The 22391-nt window shown below is 35.4% G+C and overlaps 1 protein-coding gene across 1 annotated transcript in view; it reads left to right on the forward strand.

Moving 5' to 3' along the window:
• Positions 1 to 22391, forward strand: part of LUZP2 (leucine zipper protein 2) — a 182103-nt gene that overhangs the window by 39308 nt on the left and 120404 nt on the right. The gene's annotated exons all lie outside the window — the stretch shown is intronic.

Consider the following 22391-nt stretch of genomic DNA (forward strand, 5'->3'; position numbering starts at 1 on the left):
TTAAAAAGTCAATATCTGAAATATTCTGGCCTGTATACGATGGCATAAATTTGTGTCAGTAACTTACTTAGATTCTGTGCATACTCAACGTGTTTGTAAATGATGAGAAAGGAAATACCTGGAAGTGAAAAAAAATAACTCCTAGAAAGTAAGAGAGCGATGTGAACAGAACACCGTCTTCTCTGACTTCCGTCATTACATGCCCTACATCTGGTGCAGCCTCTGTCCTTTTTAGCATATGTTTCTCCAGTATCATGACAGTCATATAGCTACTCGCTATACGGGAGATGTGACTTAAGGTAAACTTGTTGTATTCAAAGAGCCCTGATCTTTGGACAAAATGCAAGTGAGGACATGCTAAATTGGGACTATCCAAGAGATGAGCCATATCTTTGTTATTTTGCTAATCTGAGGTTTAGTGTGAATTGTTTAAGTGAGAACTCTAGTTTAGAAAGACACGCACACGTTACATAACAGATTTTTCATTCTATAAAGGATAACTCTATCATGTTCATCTGAAATGTTACGGCATAAACTAAATATATACAAGTGTCAAAAAATAATTTGTGCAGCTTATAGAGCTGTATTTGCTTGAGAGTCTTTGCTTTTATTGTGCATATAAAAATCAAATTAGGACCTTGCTTGTGAATCGGTATAAGAATCAAAATCAATTGAAATGTTACTGTGGAAGTCGTCTGTCTTCAGCTCTGATTTCACGACATCGCTCAGGTGAACAGGAGATTTCCTCATTTTGGATGGATTTCTCTGGTTCTTGGTTGTACTAAGGCCAGGATGACCTGCATGCTGAGTTTCTGTGATCTTTGCCCTGTTCTGCAGATTATTCTTACTTACATTTTCATATAGGCAATGCTTTTAAAATAGCTTGTCCATATGATTTGAGGAGGAAAAAGAACAGAAACTATAAGCTCAGTAATTTTCTTGCGAGTAATGAGGTCCTGTTTAGCAGCTCCACTTTAGCTGACACAGACCATCTGGATATTTCAAGGGTATCTTTTCCTTCTTTCCTCCTCCTTTCTGTTGATCATCTCGCATCTGTGTGTTGCCGCAGCCCATTCTTGGCAAGCACGGGAAGGAACACACACATCAATGTGATGCAAGTTCAATCCAACTTTATTCCTTTGCCTACCTAATTTATATATCTTTTCTAACAAGCTCATGTATCAACGCGCCTTGCAAAGCATTTCTATTGGTTGTCTAATATTGTCCAAGCGCATCTGCTCAGTTTCTAATTGGCTGTTGTGTTGACTCCCCTTCTGGGTGCACATTCTGAGAGTGATTACAGGCATCTGCTTATCTGCTGCATATCCTGTCAGTGATTTACAGGCATCTGCTTATCTGCTGGGTTGACTCCTCTTCTGGATGCATATCCTGTCAGTGAATACAGGGGTCTGCTTATCTTATCTTCTTAGTCCTCTTGCCCTCAAGGAATCCCTCCTTGGTGACTTTTGAATGGCTTGTTGCTTACCTCAGTTCTTTATAATCCTGCAAGATAGCCAAGGCCCAGACACAGGGCCCCAACAGTGTGTCACAACTGAAGATTTTAATGATTTGCAGCAAACGCAAGTGGATTCTTCTCTTTACTGGCACTTTGTGGTTTTACCAATACCAGAGGTGGGAGGGGAAGAGGAAGAGTAGGCTACACAATGATTTTATTGACTGAAGTGTTGTGGGCATGAATTCTTAAAAATTCAATCCTGTATTCTTCCTGTGCAGACACCAGTCATTACCTGAAGTTGTTCTTTGTATAAATACCTTAAAGCAGGTAGGACCATTTAAATTCTTGAACACATTTGTATGGTATGAAAGTAGATGCCTTCTCTGTTGAACCCCTAACTTCCAACTTCTGTGTAAAAAACACATGAGTTCCTGTCTTTTTGAAAACAAAATATATAAAAAAAAATCTGAAAATCTCCTGTAATAATCTCATCAATGTATCTTGTTTTTCTCTATTCCCAGCTTGAACTCCAGCGCCTGAAGTTCGAAAATGACTCATAATTATGTTCATTAGAATTATAGCCACTTTTGAAATACTCCCACACCAATCATAGATGAAAATCACGTTATGAACTCAACGAATAACGCTTTTGTTTTTTTTAAAAAAGATATGTTGGTTGGACACTAACAGTTGCAGCACTACATTTACAGAGCTCTGACTGTAATGCTCTATTAATCTGAGCATCGCTGCTGGCAAGAGAGGGACCTACCTGCCCGTTCTGAAAGGGCCTGGAGCATTAGGACCTCCTGGTTCTGTTTTGTATTTCGCACTTTTCACTATTTGTGTGATTGTTCATTTAAACCACATAGTTTTTCTTCCCAGATTATGTAGCATCTTCAGGGCAAATCTTAGAATCATAAACTGTGACTAGCAAATGATACAATTTTCTATATAAAGTTTGATAAATAACAATTTGTGCCGAAGTGATACGTTCCATTCCAGAAAACATTGTTCTTCAGGAGTATTTCTGCATGTAGCCTCTAGGTTCACAGGTGTTTAGAAAAGGAAATAATGTAAACTTTGAAAATAGATTAAATATTTTAAAACAGAAAACACCACCCTCCCCCCACTATGTCACCAAGAATATTCAAAACGTCCTCCTTTCTTCTGCCAAATATACAGTACTCTTCCTTTCCCTAAAATAATAGAGTGTCAAGAGCTTGGTGGTGGTGGTGTTCTGTTAAGAGGTTATATTATACTTTTCAAGGTGACTTCCCTATGGTTTGATCTAAAATTTTTAAGACAACTTGAGGCTTTTTTTTAAAGCTCAGCATTCTTTTTAAGCAAATATAGACAAATGAGGCACTCCTAGACTAAAGGAAAACCTTTTACATCTCGGTTTCTCAAAGAGGAGGAGGATGCTGAAGCATTCTTGGGGAGGAACCACTTTTATATAATTTTTTTTTCCAGGTTGAGACAATCCATTTTACAACTGCAGGTAATACTTAGGACACTTCTTCCTGGGAATTAGCTGCTTAGAAAGGACGAAATCCAAACTGAAGTAATACATAGCACTGGATATTTCAGAAAACCTGTGGTTCTGCTAGAAGTTCTGGAAACATGTTAAAAGACTGTCTTGGGCAGTTTATGAGATGAATGTAAAGAATCAGCGTTGGGGAGAAAATGCAGACTTTAGGGCCATTTTTCTTTAAGTTGTTCTGCTGTCCAGTGTGCTGTTCAGAGGGCAATATTGTTCCTTTTCTTCCCTGAATTTACCCTGTCTCCCACTTGGTGGGAGACATTCATTCACTTGCATGCTGCAAAAACAAAAAACGTAAGAAAACTTCTAAAATGAAGACTCTCAAAAGAATAGCATTTCCCCAAGATTAAAGATTCTAACTTGTGAATAAATCTACTCTTATGCAGTCCACTGTTGCAAAGATAGATAAACATAGAAGAAGGAGTCTGGAAATTGGAAGAGAATTTTTTTATTATTATTTATTTATTTATTTATAAGAAAATGAGTCCCACCTAGTTCAGAGCTTAGCTGTGGTCTGGCCATGCAGAAGTGATACGCAGCGTGGGCTGATGCAGGGAACCTCGCAGCGCTGCTCGGATCTCTTTAGGATTCAGAGCACGTGCTGAGACGTCTCCTCTTCCTAGTGCACTTTAGATCCTCACTGCAGGAGAAGCCCATGGATTTACTTCAAGTCATCACAGTTTGCTGATTAAAACAATGTTTTGCCTATGCTACTTGGATGAGAAAATGATACAATTTAGTCACTAGTGCCAGTTTTTCAGTTTTTCTACACAGTTTGGTTTTCTCAAAGAGTCGGTTTTTTGGGAGAGCTCAGACAGAGCTATTTATCTCTGTCTATTCAGTAATGCTTAGTATCCAGCAGCTACAAGTTTTGAGGAGGAAAGCCACTGGGTATTGACAACTACAAAAGGAAAAATATGTTGATACGGAACCTCATCTTGTAGTGGCTAGGAGAATATGTATCCCAGAAAACTTCCTTCTTGCTACTTCCTATAGTAGGCTCACATGCCTGCTAGAAGTATCGATCGGACTTTCTTGTTTACTCCGTTAATATAAATGACATATTGCTTTTGCTTGAAAAGCCTTAGCTGAAGTTCACTCTTAAAAATAGTTTCTTTTTTTGATTTGCAAAAATTGCCATCTTGTACATCACGTATTACTGAAATTTGAGTCATTTCATTGCAGTCATCTCTAATGGTACAAGATAGTGGCTGGAGGCACCTAAGTGACGTTTTGGTGATGCATTTGTCGCACGTGTTGCACACACAGGACAGGAAGGCAGTGAACTGGGAAGCTCTAGTCCATTCATTTTTCACTGGATCAGTTGCAGCAGCTTGTGCTGTGACTCAGAGCCCTGTGCGCTGAGATACATCAGCTGTTACTAGAGTAGTTTGATGACAGGGCACGCTTCTACACTTAGTAGTAATATTTTCATCATATTTGTTCAAATAATGATTGGAGCCAAGTGAAAATAGGGCCCTGTTTGTGCTAATTATGCAAACACAAAGTAGTAGCTTCTCTGTCAACTCCAAGGAAAAATGACAGAAGAAAAAGGGGGCAAAACAGCTTGCAGAGCAGCAACAAGTCAGTTCTGCTATTTTCTTTGGAGGTGGGAGGGAGAGGAAATGATACTATCTAAGCAAAATAAGAAGTGAAAAAAAAGCGTTAGGAGATGGTGCAACTGGAGGAGGCAAGAAAGGTGGATGTGTTGTTTGAAATCTAGAGGGTTTTTTTATTTGTGCTTTTATATAAATGACTAATAGCATCCAGAATTTTTCACCAACATAGTATCAAGTATCAAGAAATGTTAAGAATTTTTAGTATGTCTAGGAGAATTTATGACACTGCTGGAATGTCTTTCCCATCTGAAAATTTCTATTCGTGTTCATTCAATAGAAAAACAATTAGAAGTCGGAACCCTGATACTTGTATAAAAATCAAGGCAAATGATGATCAGCTATTTCCCTCACTTATTTTAAATTTTTCCTCAGATTTTAGAGAATAGAGAACTAATTCTGGATGGAGGACCTTCTCTCAGCATAGAGCTGTACCGAAGCAGTGAGAGTATCCTGGGAGAGAGCAGTTAGCCTGGCACCCTTAGACCTTAATTAGCAAAAGTGCTGAGAGGAGCAGAATCTCCCTGCACTCTGTTTGCATCTACCAGCACCAGAATGCAGCTACCAGCTGTGGTTGCCGAGATGAGCAAACACTTACCAGATGGAACATTTTGGCTATTACTGACCCTTGCTGTAATTTGAAACTGTTTTAATGAGTCAGAAAACCACTATACTCTCCTAAACTTCACCCTGATTCTTTTCTACTCATCTTTAAACTATAGCTCCTTAGAACTACGATGTTTCCACGAAACAAGGTGTTGTGTCAAAACAGCAAAGCCAGAAGGAAACAGTCAAGAGACCCAGAGGGAGAATTAAAACATGTTTTTGCCATGTGATAACATAATGCTGAGATTTCTAGGCAAACTTTGGAGCGTGTTACTTGCAGGCTAGAGCTTGCTGACTGGAGGTAAGTGGTTTATAAACCAGAATCGTCATATCTGTATGATGTTGTGCAGTGTCCCTATTCAGAGCTTATTTGGCTGCAGTGATCTCAGAAAACCTTGAGTACTAAGTGATAGTCTGTGCTATGCCCTTGAGGATCAGTAGTCTGTTGTCTCCCCTTGAAGGGTAAGTGGCTTTTTGCTCTCATTCTAGAAAGATTTGCTTTGATTGTTCTTTTTCTGGGCCAAGAACTATTTTAATCTTTGATCCTTAAACCCTCTCGACAAGATTTTTTTTTTAAAAAAATCATTTTTCTACACTTGTTTGATTTAGCTGCAATTGTTTGATGAATGCCAATGACCAAAGGATTTGATTCCACATTTTACATGATGTTTCTAGTGCTATTCTCTAACTGAAGATGGAAATACTGTTTTCATTTACATGGTTACAAATCTGGTAGTTAAGATGCGTTCTTGCTCTGTAGACAAAATCTGATTGAAATTTCCTTAGACAATAACCCCTCATTTAAATGAATCAAGCCATGAAAAGCACAGCCCTTTACTTCTCTGAATTATATTAATGTAACTGACGAAAGGCATTCGTTTCCTCAAGAGGTTTTAAAACCCATCTCCATTTGTACTTTTACACTTAATATATTTTAATTATTCATTATTACCATTTTAATTGCACTTGTAATTCTCAAAATGACCTAGGTATTGTGTCATTACATTAATTTACCCGCTTTTTGAAGTAGATTATTCTTAGGTGATAACTCAATTTCTCCAGACTGCGCGGAAAAAAAGTTTCTTAAATACTGCTATAAAATGTAAGAGTGTAAAATTAAGTTTGCAGCATCCAGTATGCTATTCAGAAATTTCCATTTATTTTTGATGAATTGCATTGGGAAAGCATTGAAGGAGATTCCTAAGGTCATTGTAGCTTTTGTGGTGTACAGTGTTTTGGGAACTTTTTTGCAGAGGGAAGCAGATCTGTTCTTCCAGGCAGCTTCTGCAGAGGGAAAGAGTGCAGCTCTCTATGGGGGTCATGTGTTTCCAGTAACACGTAGGCAAGCATCTGAAGTGAGCCAACACTTCTGAGCATGTTTTCCTATTCTTATTCCTTTGTAGTATGACTGGCCATATTTGATATCAGAACAGAATAGACTTCCGAAAAATGTCTGCATTTTCACTGGAATTAGCTTGGAAATGTTGTCAAAACCTAATGAGCATTGGCGCAAAGGCTTGGTATATATTGAGGTTATTGATAAAGTTGTTGCTTTGTCAATGGACAGATTTCTCTAGGCTTTGTTTCACATTTCTTTTTCCTTTATTTTTAATTTTAAACGTGTTTTGTAAGAAGATTGGGCATTTTTTTTATTGTTCCTCTGTCTGTGGTATTCTTCTGCTTTGTTTGAGGTCGTTCTTTTTATATTATCATGATCTGTTTTAATAGCCAACCAAAAAATGGCATGTGATGAGTAGAAAGAAAAAAGTGTTGCTCGTTCCCTCCCAGAAAAATAGATGGGGACTTCTGAAGTACTTTCGGGGTGCTCATGACCTTTGTAAACTTTTATTGTTTTCTCCTTTCTGATTTTGTTTTTTGTCCTTGAGTGTAGTTTCTGCAGCAGAAGTTACCTAACTAAAAGTTCAGTGTTCACCACCAATTTTCACTGTAATTCACTCAGCAGAAATATTAATAACTTAATGATGCCTTTATTTTGGCTGACGTGGTAGGGATGTTTTTTTCTTTCATTCTTTCTACACTCCTCCCACTGTTTCATTACCTCTCTCACTGGTCCACACATTGCTTTACTTCTACAAGGCCATCTAAGTTGCTTTACTCCACCATGCTCTATAGTCTCTACACAGGCTGTATCTTGTTTCACAGAGATGCTTCTGGTGGGAGCATCGTTACTGGCTTACAGACAGATAATGAAACCACTCGTATCCAGCCCATAGGTCAAAAGGGTTGGACCAGTCCCATTACAGAGCAATATAATTAAATGACTGTTTCTTTTATAAAGTGGTTGATAATGGACATGTGCACATTTGCATATTGGTTCTTACAGGGACAATTATATCAATACAAAGGGAGGGAAAAAGCGATTTGAGAGGAATGTTGCCTTACCTACTATTTTCACATTTATTTATTCACATTAAGAAAAGATTAACTGTTCAAATCTGAAAATTTCCCAGGAAACACAAAAATGACCAACTATTTAAAGGACAAAAAAAATCAAACTTTCCTCCTCTCCTTCCTTTCATTCCGTTCCATAGTATGTGAACGTTAATCATTTGAGTAGATCAAAAAGTGAACTTGAAAAAAAAATTTTTTTATACATTGGGCAGCTCAATATCTATGTTTTAGCATTGTCACAATTCTTAGAGCAATAAAAACAAACTAAAATTATTGAACTGAACAGTGCTGTGAAATGCTGTTTCAAAAATGCTGAAAACCTTTACTTGAGTATTTCTTGTCAAAATAAAAGGATTTGTTCATGTCATATTAGCATTTAGTTTTTGGCTTCTTGAGATATCTTGCTTTCACACCTTTTGGGAAATGAGTTTTTCTCGTAAGGCCCATTCTCCCTCTGAGCCTTGTTACTAGGCATAGATACTGACCTCGAACTAGTAGTTCTTGGATATTTCAGAGCTGTAGAGTGAAAAAGATGTCTCACTTTATCTGCTGATGCTGGTAGTGTTACAATTTAGTTGTTTTCTGGACATTGCAGTTATTGCTTTAAATTTTTTAAACAATCAGAAAAACGTCCATCAGTTATGACAACTCCACTGTACACTGTTCTGATGCCTTCTTTGAATTAATTTTATATGGAATGGAGAAAAAAAGAACAGCAAAAAACACTGCATAAGTCAGATGTAATATGGATAGCTTAAGTGCTGGAAGAAAGGCAATGCTGTGTGTGGAGAAACCCTTTTGCTATTTCTAGTTGGAGATAAAACCACAGTTATGAGCTCTTCAGATAAGAAATTTAAAGTAAAGATATTATCTAGATGATAGATGATTGTGATAATCTCCTTTTTACCACTTGGTGGTGCATATGAGAAGAAGTAATGATGTACAAACAAAGCTCTATAGAAAAAAAAATGGTACTTCAGGAGACATTTTTCACCTAAATGATGCAATAAGGTGAGAATACCACAGGGAGCAAACGTCTACATCTTGAGTTACTTGGAAAGTTTGGATTCTTGATGCTGAATACTGTGTGTGTGTGTGAGGATATTCTCTTCATTATTCCCTTTGTTAAAACGAAGGAAGAATCCAAGGTGCAATGAACCCTGTGTGGAAGAGGAAAAGACTGTTGCATCTGTGACTCTTGTCTTTTGTGTCAGTTCAAAGCAAGTGTAAATCTTGGCTCATTAAAAGAGCATGTAAATCTTGGTGCGAGAATAGAACTGAATGCACAAGGTAGAGAAAAATGACAGTCTCAGGTCTATTGTCTCCTTTCTGAATTACTTTCTAGTGATTTACTGAGATCTGTTTTTTAGTAACTTTTCACTTTCCAATATAGCATCCCAGTTCTGCAGGAGAGATGCCAATCTACAAAAGACATATAAGCCATTTTAGATCCATTCCCATCAAACTTTTCTTGAGTCTCTTCAGAAAATAAAATTCACAGTGCCGTTCATTCCTATCATTACCTTTAAAAAGTAAGCAAGAATGTGTTCTCTTAAAGCATATGCTAAGGTTATATACCTTCAAGGTGAGAGAAAATGATTAGAAATGAGGTAAAAATATCTGCATGAAAATTCTTTTCTTTGGAGAGGTTTCTCAGAAGTAAGCTGTCAGATGTGAGCATTCATTGAGAGTGGAAGTAAAAATGCAAAGCTATGGAATATTTTCAGAAATTTACATTTGAATCAGGAACACTGTCTTCTTGATTTAGTTTCCTGTCCTGTTCTCTGTCTTCCATATGTTCTGGAATAGATGCATGTTGAGGACAGCTATTTTGGAGCTGAACACTATACTGTAGTCATAAAATCAATCCTTTTAAAGTTCCAAAGTATTCAATGACTGAAATCTGTTGGAAGAACAGATTTCCACTGTGATTGAGCTATTAATGTTTTTCATCTACTGCAGATGCTTGGAAATGCTAATCAACAAGATAAACAGGATGGAAAATTAGGTATAATATGCTTCTTGGGGGATTACTTTCAAATTTATGTATTGGAGAGGATATGTGCTTGCCTGATAAAGTAGATTTCAAACCCTCAAAAGAACACAAGAACCCACCAAATTTGAGATCGAAAATGGAGCACAATGACTATGTCTGTTTTTGTTAGACTTGAGACAAGTCTACTTACTTGTTTCAAGTATCTTGGTCTTTCCAGTACTGTTGACCTGTGTTTTGGATATTGGATGATGAATTGTTGCTGCAGGTATGCAGCTCATGCGTATGTATGAGCTGCAAATAGTTGCAAGCTGTTTCCAATGATGACATTCTCTTGCGCTAGAAGGAATGACGTTTCCTAGATCCTGTTGTTATTCATTAACTTGAATATAGAATATCTTTGTTCAACAGATAAAGAATGTTAAATGTCTTTATTTCTTCAGGTGATAATTTGGACTTGGTTTTTATGTTATTCTATGTGTGTTAACTTGAAGGAAGATTTTATAAATACTGTTACGAAGTTTTGAGATTTTCATTAAGGAGATACACCTTAATACTGATACTATTAATCTTAATACAAATATCTTGATCTATCTTAATACAGATAGATTTTAAAACAAATATATGAAAACTCTGAGTATGAAAACTACAAGAAAAACATATCAAAAAAAATCAGAAAGTGAGAAAAGAATAGTTTAATTCAGAGACTAAAAAAGACATAACAGCTGCATTTTCTTTCCAATCTTATTTATTTAACATAACCATAGGTATTCTTAACCTACTTGTTTGTAAAATGTGTCAAAATATTCTTTCACTTCCACTACACTACTTCCTATTCCAAAAGAGAATTGTGTTCCACTTTCTTCTAGATTGCAATATTTATTTTTTTTCCTCTTAAAAAGAATATGCAAATATGCATCAAAATACTGTCTCCTGAGCAGGTTTCATAGCACAGTTTATTAGCATGAGGAATCATGCAGTGCTTTAAGATCATCAGCTGAAGGATATTTTATATACACATATCAACATACTACTAAATAGCCAACTCTTAAATGTAAAAGCGTTAACGAGCTCTTTGTATAGCGGAGTTCTAATTATTCTGTCTCTCGTGCACATCACGCTGCAAATAACGTTCAGGCAGGTTCCTCACGAGACGACTAGGTTTGTTCTGTGAGTCGTAACCTCTGCCCTGGAGCTAATGCTCGAGGCAGGCATGGCCCTGGAAGCGAGGGCTAGGCTCGTCTCCTCTGCGCGCCCTGATTTTGCCCTCCTGTTATTGAAGTTCTGTCAAGAACAGCAAAACAAGACCCAGATGTATTAGCCCAGTAATTGATTGCTTTAGGTGTTTTGAAATCATATCGTGTACAGACTGGCGTAAATCTGGTGTGACTAGGTGCAGAGGTAGACCTTAAGTTACAGAACTTCAGAGATGCAGGCATTAACCTACATTTTTTTTTAATAAGATCAATGACTGAGCCACTCAGTGCAAGTCAAAACCTCTTTCCTGAGGTGATGGGAGTTACTCCATTCGAAGATGCCCTACATGTGTCTAGTGAGAGTAAACATATTTGTTGTCTTAGTGCTTGTACAATAAACAGAGCTTTGCAATTTCATGCTTGTTTTTAAAAGATACTGAATTTGGGGGGATTGAAACACAAGAGTACCAATGCACGTGATGCTTAAATCATGTTTTCTTTTGAAGCTGTGCTTCTGATGGGAAGCTACAGCAGAATACTATTTTGATAATATTATCTTTATCTCTGAAACAAAGAATAAATTACCTTTAATAGGCTATCAAGTGCATTAAGCTAGTAGCATAAAAATGTTTCTTTATTGTATTTTCAATTTACTCAAGTGTTCCTTATAACTGCTTTTTATTTTTGAGAAGCTTCTTTTAGTAATATATTTTATTTTTTAAGCACTTTAATCATGTAACCATTACTGAAGTCACAAATTTGGAGTCTTTGCATTTTCTTCTGACTCCTTTAGTTGTAAATTTTACTGAAAAAAAACTATCTATATTACACATGTGTTTTCTTTGCTGGAGATTGTATTTAAAATGCTAATGAATGGCCTAATATGGTATTCATCATCAACAGTAAGTACTTCAGTACCATATATGGGACAGCCCGTGTAGTGTTTAACATGCATAAGTCCAGTCAGTGAAATGTAAGGTTTTGTGGCTTCTGGGGAATGCTTTTATGAAACAGAAGGATTTAGTTCCATCCCAGTCTTGAAGTTATCTGTACCATTAATTCTACCTTTGCTCTTTCGTGGGCTTGTTAAACTTTCTTTTACTAAAACCTGAGGAACATAATTTCAGTCTTAATGGACCCTACAGAATCACTATTCATTTATGTTTGTAACAGCTTTGGATGAAATTCTTCCACCTTATTTCTTTGTGGTGTCAAATATTTTCCCTGCCTGATACTGTACAAATAACAGGCTGCTTCCTTTTGAAAATGAAAGGCAACTGGTATGGAGCCTACTTGTTCGTATATAGTGCTTCCTATGTTCCGTTGCAGTAGTTTTGTTTAAAGCGTCACCATTAACTGAATAGTCTTATAAGATATGAAAAGAAGTCACGTGTCACCAATTGTGATTGTTTTGCATAATGCTTCTCCTATAGGAACTTGCTCTCAGAAGAGTTAGGAATTATTTCAAATACTTTTTAAAATGGAAAAATGAGTGTTAATTTCTCAAAGGTTATTTCATTTTGTGGAGTTAGGATGAGTGAGCGCATCCAGCCTTCTAAAGGCCTAATGTCACAGGCTGAAAATAACTAGCCAGGAATTTAAATTTATAAGCAATTTAAATAAATGTGTGGATTGTAGCGTTGTCCCGGATTGTTACATAGTGATCTTATGTTTTAAGAAACGGCTTACATGATATTCTGAAGCCTCTTTAACCCCCAGTGTTAAAAGCTATATATTATATTGTGCACAGGATGGCATGTATTGAGAAGGTCTTCATAATTTTAGCGAAGTAAGGTCTGAGCAAGTGCCTGCTAAAGTCAGGCAGGTAGCACTGGCACCTTGGCTATTCTTATCCATGACTTGCCGTATCTTGATAATGAACGTAGAAATTCTGTGTATATTGAAAGGAAAGCTATCAAAGCAGTCTTATTTCTGGTGATTCGTTTTCTGTTTGCTTTATCTGGTATGTATTCAAAAGTACACTGCTGATTTCAGAAGAAACATTAAGAAATGAACGATACTAAGTAGTGAATGATGCAACTGGTCTTGTGTTGGGGCAGCTTGTAGGTCAGGAGTAAGATACGAACCAAAATAATTAACTCCAAGCAGGCATGCCTTTATGCTAACTGAATTTTGTGTAATGCAAATACTGAAATAGTTGCTGATGGGTGCAGTACCTGTTTTGTATTAAATCTTAAATACGGCAAGAAAAGTGTTTACTGATAACGCCCAAGTTGTTGGGGCAGTATGAGCCTGTGCCTAATTTATAGTATTGCTTTTTTTTTTTTTTTTTTTTTCTAAATGAGGAAAAGGTGGGAATTACCATCACCTTGATGTGTTTGTCATGGGAAAATATGAAATTATCCTTTAAAAAGAGAGAAAACTGAAAACTGGAGGACTGAGAAGCTGTAAACTTGCCAACCTCTATCTGTATTGATGATGCTGTTCTGTATTGATGGTGATATTCTAGAAATGTTTATTTAAAACCAAGGCAAAACTGCATTCTTAATGAGAGGCAAAGAAAATCAAAGCTGATGAAACAGGAAAGATATTCTCATATATATATGCATTTCAGTGTAATAGTAAAAGATACTGAACTTCAAAGAGAACTTTTCAATCCTAAAAGTAATGTCATTAAGGCATTGACAGCCATCTGCTATTTAACAAAAAATAGCAGAAACTTCTTGAGGAATTGTCTGCATAATATTTTTAGAAAGACTAATTTTCAGAGAGAACATGAAGAAACTAGAAACAAGTGTTCAGGCCATGGGATACAGATGTAAAGGTTTGTGTGTGTGTATATATATGTATATGTATGTATATATGTATATATGTGTGTGTATATATACATATATTCTAAGACAATCAAAAGACTTGCAAGTGAAATTCTCAATGCACTTTGCTTCGTAGTCCTTTAGGTATTTTTGAAATAGTAAGTATCCTTTCTTCATTCATAACGTGATTACAATAAGTATTGCTCTGATTTTTATACAGCTCTTTAAGCGCACTAAATTTTTATCTGCTTAAAATGGGTCGTTGCCTTTTAGGGAGTCAGAAACTTTATGAATGTTTGGAGTGACTTCTGTTGATCCTTAGGTAAGAGAGGCATCAATCAGCTGCAGTATAACCTTGGCTCAGAGCTTGGATTTGTTACAGCTCAGTAACGAGCTTGATGAAGATTTCTGGGAGAGGATTGCAGTTTGTAAATAGCTCCAGATGGAATTAATACACTTTCGCTTCTCTAAAAGGAAGAAGTAGCAGCAATGTAAGGTAATATGTCCAGTTCCATGATAAAGTTATCACTGGCCAAAGTGTCAAAGAAAAAATATTGGAATCATGTAAAAGGAGTCATATACATAAAGTATCTTTTGACACTTGAAGGGGATATCAGGCTGGATAGATGTACTGAAGCATGTATGAAGAATGTGTAGGCTATTACCTCTAGGAAAAAGCTATGCAGAAATATATATATGTACAGTCTTGCTAAAACAAGTTGAGTTTAAGTGGACTTTTAACTTAGTTTCAGATTTTGATTTAGTCTATCTTTTCCTCTCCTCTTTGATCTTTCTTTTTTTTCTTTTTTTCTTTTTTTCTTTTTTTTTTTTTTTTTTTTTTTTTAATAAATGTTTCTTTTACTGAAATGACTCTTGTTTGTTCTTAACCTCGGTTTAGGTTTTCGTGATTTAGATCTCAGCTGAAATATGCTAATATTATTAGCTTTCCGTAGGCTTTTCTCTGTTTCGCTTGCTTTTAGCGAGTCCTTTAAAACTTGAAAAATAGGTACATTACCTTCTCTGATAAAATCTGAAATGCCTTAAGTATAATTTCACAAATCACCCTTTCAAAAGATTTGAAAAGTGAGACTAAACTGAAAACTTAGTAGCTCTGCTTACATGTATTTTCAATTTCTATTTTTTTCTTGACCTATATTAGCATTTTTTGAGGAGTTATGGGATTATTTTAATTAGCTGTAAATGCTTTTGTTTTGATGCTCTGCGTAAAGAGTCTTTCCTCCTACTAGTCCTATTATTATTATTATTATTATTTCAATGATTTTAAAGAGAATAAGGAGTAGGAAGTACGTATATGGACTGGGTACCACACAAAACCTCTGTCTTGGAAATAGTTATAGCTTTACTTAACTTGCTTGAAGGTTTTAGATAGTGAAGTTGATATTTGCAGTGAAGTGTTCTTTTCTTAGACCCTTTTGCAAAGAATTGTACTAAGCCAGAGCAGTCCTCTATCAAAGTTGCTTTCGAGTATTTGGTGCTGCTTTTATTTGTGAAGGAAGCAGTCAGTTAAAACGTCAGTAATATTTCTGACTTCTTAAAAGTCAGTGATACATTTTAAGCAGGTGAAAATTTAGTGCATTATGTTTTCTCTGAAAAAAATATGTAAATGTTATAGTTACTATAACTGTATTATGCACGAAGATAAGATAGTGTCATTATTGTTTGAATAATATAAATTAGTGTATCGATTTAAAACTGTGTGTTATAGTTGATAACTGTATCCAATTTTTATGAACATAATTGGTTTACATCTGCAGTAGAACAAGCAATGACTGGAAAATCTCTTTTAAATGATTAAGGAGTCACATTTATATATTTTTACTTCTGCCGAGTGTTTCAGGAAGATGAACGTATCCTTTATTAACTAAGCAGTCTTGTATTCCCCTCCACCCCCTTGAGTGATGATCTTTTAAGTTTTTTTTGTTTTGTTTTGTTTCATTTTTTTTCAAGCTTTTCTGTAATGTAACTTTTTTCCTTTATGTCAGGAAAATGCCTGTTTCTATACAATGAAAAGCAAGCAAAAACTTCACTCTGTTTTTATTTTGTCAAAATATCTATTTGCTTTCTATGCCTGTATTTTTACATTGTGTTTTATATCCTGATTCTTCTGTTTTTTATACAAGTGAAAATCTAGTGTAGATCTACTCATGTCCATAAATTCCATCGAAGGTGGCCAGGAACGGGCTCTGTGGTTTCCTATTGCAGTAGGAACACAATTTTCATAAAGCATCTCAACTCTTTATCTTTCAGTTGTCTTTGTGAAAATATATCTGTATGGTAGAAACAACAAATAGAAATGAAATCAGTGCAAGAGCCTTTCAAAAAAAGGCTCTGGGCAGTGGAGGCTGTTTTGGGAGCATTACTTCAAACCCCGCACAAGTGCGGAAAAGCAAAGTTTCCATGGCAGTTGAATCTATTCTTGAAGCTATCTTTTAAGATGCTGTGATAGAAGCTATAAAATCTTACAAAAGCTGATAAAATCTTGAAACCTTCTTCAAAGTATGTGCACAGGATCGCAGAATGGTTGAGACTGGAAGGGGCCTCTGGATAATCCACCCCAACCTGCTGTGCCTGCCAGGATGGGTGCACAGACAGAGGGTAAGCTGCGAGGAGAGCATGAGCAGAGCAAAGACTGGCCCCGGGCTGGTGGAGGACATCACTGGACTTCAGCTGACCGCGGGGAGGTACTGCTGCTCTTGCAGTACATAAATCTGCCATCAGAAGTCAGTGCTAAATGTCAATAAATTAAGTAAAAATCCCTCAGGACAGGACGTTTTTGCTCACAACAGCTGCTGACAACGGAAATAGCAACTTCAGTGCAGTTACTGCAGAAGTGGAGTTCCCAGATCTTCTGCACTATATCCAGATATGCCTGACTTAATCTTACATTTAAGCAGGAAATTATTAATACTGTGGTACTGCTGAGAGCTGTAGAAATGAAAAAACAGCTTCAAGATCAAGCTTTCAATTCAATTTCCAATTTAATTTATTTAAGCTGAAGAAAACTCTAGAGATGTCAAACATTGGGCTTCTGATGTTTTATATTTGTATAAAAGTATTCAATGTAAAGGGCAGTTGTCAAAATAATATTATACTACAATACCGCAGTAAAATCAGATTTTCATAAAAATGTATAGTTCAAATCCAAAGATCCTAGTCTAGGAAAATGAATATCCTTGAAACCAATAGTTTCTCCAAATAAGGCACCTTTGTGGAAGTTCTCATCAATTTGCTTGACTGAGACACAAATATACAAAGTGAAGCTTAAAAGTACAAAAAAAAAAATGCAGTTCTGCTTTTCTGTACAATATATGTAATATCTTTATATTTTGCATGTATTTTTTACTTGCACTACAATAATTTTCATTTCACTAAAGATAAATAAGTACAAACACTGGAATTTTTTTCTGAATATTATGCATTGAAAGAAATACAGTCTGCATGAAATTTTCTTTTGTTACAAAGTTGTGAAATGAACTGCTGAAAAATATTTATGGTTAACAAGAAAGTCAGTGAAATTCAAGTCTTTAAAAATACTTAGTTTTGCAGGTAAGGTTGTACTGGCTCTTTTCAGTCTAGACAGCTGTTTGATGTTCAACACTCTAATAGCACCTAAACATTTTTCAAGGCAAAATCTGAGAAATAGATTTAAATGAGCAATATCAGTCGGAAATTTGCTCCATTGCTTGTGTCCGTCCCTCCTACAAATTTCATAAGCCTGTCAATGCTTCACATCACGTGTTTTCAAGGAAGGGGAGACTCATCAGTATTTGCTGGAGTGTATCGCTGTGCACAAAGAGGTTCGTATGTCTTGAGCAGGCAAATGGGTGCACAGAAACGACAGTCTGGTGCAAGCAAATGCTGGGCTGTTGCTTGCCTGAAGCTGCCAAGTGGTAACTTTTCTGTGTGTTTTTTTAAACCTAAAACGTATGTACAGGAATAATAGGGTTATAGAAAAACTAACAGCAGTGGGGAGCTGATTCTTCTGGTATTTGCAGGCACACAATTAAAATGTTTTTACCTCTGTTAGGTTCTATGTTGGTTCAAGACAGTCACGTGCTTTCCCAAATACTGTGTTGTGTTTTGTTTTCCTATTAAGTGCAGAACAATTTTTAAAAGCTAGGGTTTATATTCCTGTCAGCATAGCATGAACTGAGAACACTCATGAGGTCAGGTTCAGAGCAGACAATTCAAACCTGTAGAACTATATGAAAACTAATTTAGTAGAAATACAAAAAGCTCTAAGGATTTTTATCATTTACTTAAAAATCAATGCAGAAGCAAGAAAAATATTTAAGATGCAATTGGACTGGAAGCAGGTAATAGGGACAACTGCAGTTCAGAAAATCTTAATCTTTTGACATAAATGCATGTATGCATTCAATTTTTTGTAACTGTACATATATATACATGACACATATGTACATATTTCCTGATAGGGGAAAAAAATAGAAATTATAAGAAGCATATCAATGCTTTTAAAGAGGTTATACAAAATAGCATGCATTAAGCTTCAGAATATATATTGGTTAATGAACCAATTTGGAATTAAAAAATAAGCATGTGGATTTGTTTGCTTTTGCTTACATCTTTATAAGCAAAAACTAACTATCTACCTTTTATGAAACATTTGGGAACACTGGGTTTTCACTTCCAGCTTTTAACTGAGGCCAGTTCTGCAGTTTGAGGGTCACTGCCTTTGCATGTTTGAATACCTTGTTGAAATTTGTTGAAATTCTTATTCAAGGTTTTGGGTAATTAATTATTTAAGCAGAACTTGATCTTTAAACTCTTCAGATGTTTGTTCAGTTGACAACCTTATGTTATTGAATTTCATAGAGGGCTGGAGAAAGGCAGGATTACAGCACTGTAAGGGAGCACCAGTGAGATTAGTGTTGCACGGGCTGTAGACAGCTTTGTTTTAGTGATTCCAGGAAGATCACATTTTCACAATATACAGCAATTTTCTGATATTCTTTCTATTGCAGATAAAAACCTTGAGTTACTTATTAGTTTTCTGGGTTTTTTTTAATCTAGTACTTGATGTTGCGGTTGATAAATTTGAGTGCTATTGTCATTTTTACTACTTTTTTCCATTGGGAACATATTTCCTGCTTTCAGAAAAGGTGTGGTACTTTTATAAAAGATAAAATCTAAAATTAGCAAAAATAACTGAAATAGACACCAGTGCCTGAATATTTTTCAATTAGTAGCCATATTACCTCTAGTGAAGGTAAGACATGGGTACCTTGCTTTGAAAGGTCGAGCTGTCTGTAAGGTGGTGAAAGGTCTCAGCAGAAGTTTGTCACCAGCAAGCTTTGGCATTCACCACATAAAAGAACAGTAATTCAAGTCAGAATCACTATCAATGTGTTACAACGTAGTTATAACATGCTGACCTCTGTTAGCAGCGGTACATGGTTTCTGGTGTTATATAAGCATAGATGAGAGTCCCTGTTGTAAAGTACTTGCCTTTTATCCAACCTTATCGGGTAGTAGCTGAGTATAAGGGTGGACTTCTTAAAGGCTTATTTAAGAATGAAGAGTGTTTTGTTTGTTTGTTTGTTTGAACTACTTTCCTAATGATGTTTCTGACTTTCTGATCTTGTTGTGTTTTTGTAGTAACTATATTGCTTAATGGTTTCTAGATAGCGATGATGGTGCTATTTCTTTATGCAGCAGTGATGATAGCAGAACTACACAAGACAAATGGAATTTAGAAAGAATCATGTCTACAACTTAATGAACGTGTTACAGACTTTCTGAAATTGGAGATGAGCAATGACAGAGCAATTCTTATACTGAACAGTCAAACCTGAGTTCATAAACATTTTGCTAAAGTGGGAGCAATCGTAGCTTAGCTAATGTATTTTTCCCGTGCCGTGGTTCATAACACCTTTCTTAGATGCTGGCAATACGTGATTGTAATGAGTTCAGAGTGTCAGTATACTCTAAAATAAGAAAATTGTTAACAAGGAGTTAGATTGAATATTTGAAATCAACTTTTCTGTGGAAAGCCAGAATATTAATAAATGGAGCATCCTGTTGATTTGACTGACAGAAAAACTGTCTTATATGCATAAGTGAGAATCAACATAAATGATCTTCATTGCCTTTGGAAAATGTTTTCATAATCTAACTTGAGAGTATCTGTCTTCAGTGTGTTCTTGAACTGTTCAAAGAGGCTTCATTTTTCAGGGGTGGTGTGTAAAGGTCAGTTGTTTTTGATTTTGGGGGATTGGGGTTTTTTTCAAGCCAGATTCTTTAATAATTTGTACAATAGGTCCAGGTCATATTTCTAGCTCGTATTTTTTATATATAACTCACTAAGTGTGTTTTCAGAAAAGGTATTGCTTTTGAACTTGTGTTCAGCCCTTTAACCTCCTCTTACAGTTGTAGAAATCTGGAAGAATGGCTAGAAAGGAGAAGATTTTTGTTCATATAGAACTAATTACGTTGTCACTCGTACTAAACAGGAAAGCAGGATATGATAATTTAGTGATGATAAAATATTGCTGGAATGTCTTTGATTCGTAAATTTAGCTTTCACTGTGTGTTGAAAAACAAATGCGAAGTGTTTCATGGCTTATGTACTGGAGTTAGGATAATGATTTATGTATTTTTGAAAGGTACTTTTTATTTTAAAGCGTGTGTATGGTATAGCCCTGGTTATCTCATACATCAGTTTAATTCTGGTGTGCATTCACTAGATTAATAGAGCTTCTCTTATATAATACTCCTATAGGGCAGAGCAGAATCAAAATATATTTTTTCCATTATGGGTAGCGATAACAATATGATATCAATATTTTGTCATTTCTAGCGCTTGTCAGTTTTTCTTCTGTATTTTAAGGTAGTTAATGAATAACTATCATTTTGACTACTTAATGAGATTTAAAAAAAAGAATAATCAATTACCTGTTTAAGTGATGCAGAATGAGTGAAATGGGAATGAGCGAAAGGAGCAAATAGTGGTTGATCTTGCACTTTCTTCTCAGTTTTATTGAAGGCAGCAGTTTTTCTCTAATTGAGAGAAATTAAGAATATTAATGATGTATCATGCATATTATAAACATAAGCATGATAAATATTATGAAAACAATCTATTAGAGAGTTTTTAGAGTAAAATTTTCAATAGATGAAAAGGTAAAAGTCTTCTGTTAGGATAGGAAAATTAATATTTCAGTTAGAACAAGTTCATATGCTTTTCCACAGCTCATAAAAGCAAACTTTATACATGTCTGTACTGTATCGTTTCCGGACAAATTGAATTTAGAAGCTAAGAAAAAAATTTTCATTTGTTTTAACAGTTCTAGTGCAGGCCCTGAGGCTGAGAAGGCTTGTGCCAGAGGGTACGAAACTGGATGTCAAACTCTGTGCGCTTCATCTAAATTCTCTTTGAAGTTCATCATGTTATTGATAGTCCGATCTACTCATTAGGAATAGGAAAAGTGATATTTTGAAAAAAGTGGAAATCAAATCTGTTGTGTTTGTGATGAAACAATTGGGTTGTTTCTAATGATTTTTCTTGAGCTAACTAATCAAACCTGAATGTTCTCCATCTTTTTTTTTTTTTTTTCCTTACTCTATTTTCTTCCTTCCTTCTGCATGTGAATTTTTCTCAGATGAATGAATTCTGGGGTCTCACTGTAGGCTGAAGGTTGTGCAAGGAAAGCCTGACACCAGCTAACAGAGTGCCCTTGAATAGGGTTTACGATAACACTGTCAGAAATTTTCTTCAGTTGATTCTGTCCCAGATTTTAATAAATGATGTTTTCCTCAGTTTCTTGCTCAAATATATGAGTAAAATTTTGTAAGTGAAGGACATGATTGTACTCGATTTAAAAAATAATCCTTTCTTAGGGAGGGGACTTTGCAGTAGATTACCACATTGTTTGGGGGAGGGGGATGAAATACAATGTTTTTCCTTTTAAATAGGTGCTAAACTTGTTATTCTGCTCTTGCTTCTGACTTCTTTTAGTTTTTTTCTTTGATTTTTTTTTGTTTGTTTTCACCTGGTAAATGCTATTCCTGTTTCCAGTTAGTATGTACAATGTGTATTTGGTATAGAATAGAAAATACAGATGAGATCAGAAGATAGATTGTAATTATAAATAAATGCTTCTCAGTCAGTACTGTAATGGAGTTTTTATTTTTTTTTCCCTTGCACAGGTTACAGATCTATAGCTTAGAGTAATTGAATAAATCTACTCTCTCCTTAGTTCAGAGTTTAGATATGCCTCAGGAATTTATCATAGATCAGTAAAGAGTATGTTTTTCTTAATTAGTGTAAGTGCGCTGTATATCTGTCTTTTTATTTTTGCCTGTCTGTTTAAGATCTTGCTAAATTTTTATTTATAAACAAAACATATTATAGCATTGTTCTTAGAGACTGAGGTAATAATGCTTGTGTTTCTTCCTGCTGCCAATCTATCATTGCTTCTAAGTTTAAAGAAGTTTCTTTTATTATTTTAGGTCAGATGGATGACAAAATAAGTTTATATTTAATATCTTGTATGTACTATATTTGTTTGATCTTAAAGCAGATTATAGATTCAAAATTTGCACTACAACCTCTTAGCATCCATGATAATGTTCAATAGCTCTGTGAAAGAATGATTCATGACTATGAACTTTGTCTGGTTTTGAGCTAATTGTTGTATAGAATAAAATATATAAAAATTTCTTGAGGTTTGCATTGTACATCAATTCATATCGGACTGTAAGCTATGCTTCCAATATGACTAGGGTACTAATTTTAATAGTAATAAAGTTGGTTG

The sequence above is a fragment of the Rhea pennata genome, chromosome 5, assembly GCF_028389875.1.
Source record: "Rhea pennata isolate bPtePen1 chromosome 5, bPtePen1.pri, whole genome shotgun sequence".
NCBI lineage: Eukaryota > Metazoa > Chordata > Aves > Rheiformes > Rheidae > Rhea > Rhea pennata.